At 32.8% G+C, this 7440-nt stretch overlaps 1 long non-coding RNA gene across 1 annotated transcript; it reads right to left on the bottom strand.

The window, feature by feature from the left end:
- Nucleotides 1-254: 254 nt before the first annotated feature.
- Nucleotides 255-3728, bottom strand: LOC115965309. Its single transcript, XR_004086020.1, has 3 exons — nucleotides 3414-3728; nucleotides 1922-2100; nucleotides 255-433 (listed from the first exon to the last, which is right to left on the bottom strand). It is a non-coding gene; the product is annotated as an uncharacterized LOC115965309 (long non-coding RNA).
- Nucleotides 3729-7440: the final 3712 nt, after the last annotated feature.

Below are 7440 nucleotides of genomic sequence, written 5' to 3'. Positions count from 1 at the left end.
AATAATAGTGACGACATTAAGCTATCACTTAAAACGTTTTTGCAAGGGGTTAAAGAGAGTCGCTATTCTATAAATTGTGAAGGACTTTGTTGTCACTATAAAGTTATTTATGACCAAATTTTTATGTCATCAGTGATAATATTTTATTATTTATTTATTTATAATTTATTTTATATCATTTTTGTTTAACTATCATATTACAATAGTACAATAATTACTAAAAATTGATCCATCAAAAGATAAAAATTCATATAAGTTCAAACTTTAAAATATAGAATATACAAAGAAATCCTGAAATTAAACCTTGTTTTAAATTTAAACAACTAGAATTATGACAAAACCTATATTAATCTTCCTCTGAGTCACCCTCCAAGCTGTTTTCAACCTCCTTGTTATTGTTTGAGTTATCCTCTTCATCTCTGCTAGTATCATCCTTAAAATAAAATAAAAAAATAAAAAAAGAATTAAACATGAGTTAAAATGAAACAATTAAAGTGAATTTGTATTTGTATCAATGCTTCAATAAATAAGTACACAGATCACCATATCAAATCTAATCATATAATAATATATCATAAACAACAGTAATAACTTTTTTTTTTTTAATTTAACAACAATAATAACTTAATTTGATTACTTAACCACTATCAAAATTAAATATAAATTAAAATAATATAACAATTCTGGATTTATGTGCAACAGCCAACAAGGCCCCCTCTACACAATCCAAAGCTTGAAGTCAGGAAAAATATATCTTGGCCCTTGAAGTTAACAAAAATGAAACTTCAAGTCCAAACCTAGCCACTGGTTACAACAGGTTCACCCACCTTGGCCAATACTATTAATTATTGTTAGCAGTAATTTTGTCCTAAAACTAAAAGATAGGATAGGCCAACCATCAAAAAAGGATGCTTCTATGATGGTCTTGCTAGAGAAGAAAAAAAAAAACACCAAGGCACTTAATGAACATCAGGGAGAGACCCTTAACAGTGCATGAAGACAAGGGTTCAGAGCTGTGGTTTTACTAGTAGAAACAAAACAAGAAGCAATCAATATAAACATATATGGAAAAAATCACAAAGTTTTGTTTGGTTCTTATAAATTCTAACGGTTTTGTACCCAGAAAACAAAACTTTTTGGTAGGAAAATTGGTCAAGAATTCTTTCTTTTTTTTTTTTTTGGATAAGTGATAAAAGTTTTATTGAAGACGAAAAATTCTTTATGTTTGCGATGATGAACACAGTATCTTAAAAAAATTACAAGGTCATACAGAAGATCTAAAAGCGTTTTGGAACCCAAAAATAGAGGTAAAATGTGTAAAACCCCATGACCAAGAGCAAACAAACAAGGTACGAATCAACAGGGATTTCATCTGATTGAGAGACCCCCGAACATCCTCGAACATACAACTATTCTGTTACTTCCACACTATCCACATCAAGAATGTTGGCACCAGATTCCATACTTCCATTGAAGAAATGGTAAACAAATTTGATTTGGCACAATTAATAAACCCACAAAAGCAAAAGTTGATGGCTGTCGAGTATGGGTTTCTTTATTTATTTTTATAGGTAAGTAAAGCCTAATAGAAATTCAAACAGGAAACTTAAGCAAAATCTTAAATTATTTATTTTGGTGAGAAAGTTAGAGCAATGAATCTCAAGAATTCTATTCTTGAAGTAAAGATTTAGTCCTCAAATCTTAGCCTATCCTAGCTTGGACATGATGATTCATTTTAGTTCTTAATAATTTTAAGTTTGTGCAAAAAAGGTCCTACAGTTAACTCTAACATAAAATTTTTCTTTTTTATCTCCAAATAATTGTGAAACATAGACTAAATGTGTAATGTCTCAAATAATTCTGAAAAACTCTAAGCAACCAAACACTAATAGATGTTAGAAAGAAAGAGAGAGAGAAGTACCTCGGGGCTAGTCTGGGATTGCTTCTGGGACATATCAAGCTTGCCTTTCTCCAAGGTAACCGCACCAAACGCACAGTACTGCCCTTTCATAACTGGACTCAGCATAGAAGAAGAAGAAACAGCCAGTGGCGCTACCAAGCAACGCTCCAATAAACTCACGGAGGAGTCTCCTTCCACCACTGCCAACGACGAAGAAGAAGAAGAAGAATATTTAGGAATGCTCTAGTAGGAAGAACCTTCAAAGTTTAGTAACAAAATTACCAAAGTGCAAAATGCAGCATGAAAGAGTCCATTTTTAATATGGCCAACTAAATAATTCCAATCAAGAGTCTAACAATCAAATACACAGAATACAATTTCTGCTCCCATAAATATAAAGAAACAACCACAAAGACCTTAAAATATACAGACAAAAGCTTCACAAACTCAACCAAATGGATAATTAAATTTTAAAAGCAAAAATGCCAGGTTTTATTTAATATTGTTCAGAAAGAGCATTAACGATGAAAACAAAACATTGTGGGAGCAAACACAACAACCAATGGGCCATTACTACAGTGCACACAGCACATGTGCCCAATAAGGGTGCATTGGCATGTGAAGCTAAACTATGTTTCGTATTGGCGTGTGAAGATGAGCATCACCAACTTCAAGTACGGACTTAACTACACACAGTGGACCCTTTTTGTTCAGCATCCAAATCTCAACAATGTCACTCAAGTTTTTAGCTTTAATTGCCAGCCGCTCATGCCATACAAATCCACAAGTAAGCCCAACATGACTCTTTAACAATATTGTGAGGCACAGAAAAATAAGTGAAACAAACAATCAAATTTTGGAAATTGTCTTTTATTGCACAACTAATGCTTATATTGCTTATATTGTTCCACTACGAATTCTCTTTTAATCTCTTTCAATTGACACAAAAAAGAACCTCATGAACAAAACAAAACAACCAGCTGAGACCAGCAGCAATGCAGCACAAGTTTAACAGAATTCCAAAAGACTCAGGTTTATTCCAAACTCCAAACAGAGTGACACGCATAGCTAAACTCTAGACTCAACAAAAACATAAGAAGATAGCCTTGAAGAGTCAGTTTAGCTCCAAGCACAAACAGATGCAAAGTGGACAATCAGGTATGGGGTGGGAAAAATCAAACCCAAACATCACATATCAAGTCTAAGAGGGATTTCATCGAACATGTGGAATGCAATAAAAACAAATATGTAGAACCGTGCAAATTTCAATCTACAGTCAAAGAAACCCAAAAATTCAAATTAGGTCCAATTTAGTAACATCATAGATACAACAGCAAACAACTAAACACATATTGCAGGATTTGAATATTTATATGAGCTTACCAATAAAATCTATTGTGGCCCAATTCATTGTCGAATAACCTCATCATTGAAAAACCAAAAACCCAAGACAAAGATTGTATGAAAAAACAAAAATAAAAAGTGCTAAATAAATAAAGAGTGGAAGCTATACCGTCAGGGGTGTGCCAGGCGGCTGAGGGAGGAAAGGAGTCCGAGGATGGCCGCGGTGGCTGTGTTGTTGGAGGTGGTGGTGTCGGCGGCAGAAGGCAAGGCCGACGGAGTGTGAGGGAGAGTGAGGAAGGGAATGAGGGAGAAAGAGGTTGTTGGGGGACTGTTGGACCCGCGGCGGGGAGGACGGTGGTGGCTCGGCAGTCCGAGCGGCGAGGGTACGGAGACGAGAGTGAGGGAGAATTAGTTAGAGAGTGTTTGGGTGAGCCTCGGCAGTCCGATGGTTTGATTTGTGAGTGTAAAGAAACCCCAAATTTTTACCAAGTGTTTTGGTGGGAACCGAAGAGTTTTAGATGGAATTCAGAAATTTTATTGTGACAACATTTTGACCTATAGTGACAACATTCAGAATTTTAAAGCTGCTGCAATAAAGAAATACTGGGCTATGGTTTATTATGACGGGAATATAACTTTTTGTGTCGAAAAATAAGCCCGCCTTAATAGCTCCTTAAGGATTTTTTTAATAAAATAATATTTAATTCTTGAAATTAATAAAATATAATTTAATCCTAAAAATTAACAAATATATAATTTAATCCTAAAAATTAACAAATATATAATTTAATACTTCAAATTACTAAAATGCAAGTTAATACTATAATTGTCAATAAAATATAATTTACTAATTAATAACAATATAATTAATACTTCCAATTATGTAAATATATTTTAATACTACAAATTATTTGAGTATAATTTAATAATTAATAAGATTTAATATAATACTTCAAATTAATAAAATATAATTTAACACTACAAATTAATAAAATGAAATATATTAATTAATAGAAATATGTTTTCATAATTCAATTTAACAAAATTTAATTGAATTTAATACTTTAAACTAATTTAAAATATTTTAATTTAATACTTCAAATTAATAAAATATAATTCCTCGCTACAAATTACTAAAATATGATGTAATAACTAGAAAAAAAAAATGTGAGATGAGACTAGAGGACCAAAAAATTAAAATATAATTTAATATTACTTTGGAATGACTAAAATACCTCTAAAACTAAAAGAATGCCAACTTACCTGCATAACCGTAGAAAATGACCGAAACACCCCTACCACCCAAAAAATGGCTGAAACACCCCCGAAGCAAGAAAAATAGCTGAAATACCTTTTGTGGGGACATGGGCCCGAATATGTATTGGACCTTAGGCCTTGGGCCTTGTCCGAGGAGTCACAGTGGTCCGAGAATGGATCAATAGCAAGAGAGACATAATACTTTGAACTTCACGAGCAAACTATGACCGTAATGGCTAGGAGAGGTTGTCTAAGGAGGAATATCCCCTCAGCTAAACACAACGGAGATCAAAATATGCCCCCTGTCATCCAAGGTGACGTACTAGGAGATTTTATTGGTAAAGACATGCACTATGAGGGTACAAGAAGAATGGGAGCTAGAAAATATCTAAGGAAAAACTGCTGCCACCGCATTGAATACTTTGCAGCTAATTTTCTGGCCACATTTATGTGGAGAAGACCCCTAAACTGTGCTGCCTTGGTTACTCCAACTCACAGAGGGCCTGTAAGGGTGACCGATGGGACAAGCTCTCGAGTGGTGGCTTGGATGTTCAACAAGTGGAAAGCCAAGATCATTCAAAAGGAGATATATAATGTAAGAGGCCCTTAATGAAAAAGAGGAGGGAGAAAAAAAAGGGAGAAACACTGTAGCCACTTAGAACAGACTTTGTAATCACACCTGGAAGAAATATATATAAAAATTGATCTCCTCAGACTTTGTCAAGGATGATTTTCTTTACCTTAGATCAGTTTATTTTCCTTTTTCTGTCTTCTGAATTAATTATACAGGTTGTCCAACTCGTTAAAACCCAGTTTTCCAATCTACTCTCTACAAATTCATTATTTTGGGCTTTTTGGGCTTGAGTCCATCTACTTTTGGGGCTTAGGCGCAAAAATAGGGGCCCTACACCTTTGAAGCCTAAAAAAAGACCACAATACCCTTGAATCCTAAAAAAACACCAAAATTAGAGGAAATATAATGTATTATTCAACGAAAACGACTAAAATACCCCTAAAACTAAAAGAAGGCCAACCTACCCCACAAACTCAAAAAATGGCTGAGACACACCTACCACCCAAAAAATGACTAAAATACCCCCCAAAGCAAGAAAATAACTGAAATTTAGAATGAAGCCTGTAAAAAGACCACAATACCCTTGAATCATAAGAAAAAAACCAAAATTGGAAGAAATATAATTCAATATTCATTTGAAAACGATTGAAATACCCTTAAGACTAAAAGAAGGCCAACCTATCCTACAATAAACTCAAAAAATGGTTGAGACACCAAAATACCCCCGACAGCTGAAAATGAACCAAATACCCTATAGGCAAATGGCCGAGTTGGGTCATAAATGGGTTAGGTGTTTAATACTCATTTATGACCCGTTTATATATAAATTAATTATCTATTATCAACCCAACCCAACCCATTTAATTTGTAACCCACCCATTTAACTCGATATCTCTAAAATTATCAAATATGCTCAAAAATGACCAAAATATACTTAAAATCTCTAAAATGAGCAAAATACCCATGAAACCTCTAAAATGACTAAAATACCCCCAATGTCTCTAAAATCACTGAATATGCTTAAAAACCACTAAAATGACCAAAATAACTCCAAAATCTCTAAAATGAGCAAAATACCCCTCCCCCCACCCCCCAAAAACCTCTAAAATGTCCAAAATATCACCAAAACCCAAAAAATTACCAATATACCCCCAAAATATCACCAAAACATTTGTAACATTTTTTTGAAACATTTTAGGGTTTCAATTGGGTTAGGTTTCTATTGGTCTTGTATTTTGGAAGTCTTGATAGAAATGAAAAGGAAAAATGTATTAATGGTACTAAAAATTGTTCACAATATAATATGAAAATGATTATGATCGATAAACTTCAACAACCTAATTTTGAATGTTTAAATTTATTTTTTGTGATAGGTAACATGTCAATTTGTAATCCTATAGTAAATTTGTGTTATCCTTAGTATCACTAATAATAATAAAAAAAGGTAAACAACCATTATATATACACACACACCTACTCATATATAAATACATACATATACACATACACACATATATAATTTTATAAAATTTTGAGCCTTTTATAATAGGTGACAATGCCCTTTTTCTTATGAGTAAAATTTTGAGCCTTATGTGGTGGGGGCCTTAGGCTAGCCCTGCAGGGGCATGGGTCTACAATTTGACAGTTTTGAAAATTGCACCAAATTCAAAGTCCAACCATTGGATGGGAAGAGGACGGTAAAGAATGGGTATTGGTGAAATTAGGGTGTGATTGGATGGTTTGATTGTGAGAGTAGACTGATCAAAGTATGGGTACACGACATGTAACCTTCATGCGCCAATTTAGATTCCAATTCTTATAGTTGGATTTGCATAGCATGGTAAAATATTGGTGTTGATGAAATTTAAGGTCAATTGAACAACCAAATCAAGCTCAAATTAAACCATTTTCACATATAAGCAAACCCATCATTTGTTTTAATATTTAATAGTTGAACTATATTGTTATTTTATAGTATTTGATATAGCTCATTGTGGAGATTTCTAATTGTTCTTTTAACACATGACATATAATCTTTTTTATTATCTAATTTTGGGAAGCTATTCAATTTATGAATAATATCTAATTTATTTCATTAATTAACCTATGTATTTCTATTTCATATACATACTCCTATTTATTCTTGTTTATTATAAAAAATTATACTAATTGTTTAAACTTTTTTTTTTTTTTTTTTTTTTTTGAGAAACAATTGTTTAAACTTTAAACCTTATAAACTTCAAACCACATGCCACTACATATATTCTAAAATTTAAATTAACCAAAAAAAAAGTTTCTTATAACATGCAATTTCTTATAAACATTTAAACCTTAGCGCCACATGTCCATCGATTCCCCTTTCCCT

Source organism: Quercus lobata, chromosome 10 (assembly GCF_001633185.2).
Source record: "Quercus lobata isolate SW786 chromosome 10, ValleyOak3.0 Primary Assembly, whole genome shotgun sequence".
In the NCBI taxonomy this organism is placed as follows: Eukaryota; Viridiplantae; Streptophyta; class Magnoliopsida; order Fagales; family Fagaceae; genus Quercus; species Quercus lobata.
This window is presented reverse-complemented; position numbering and strand designations above follow the sequence as displayed.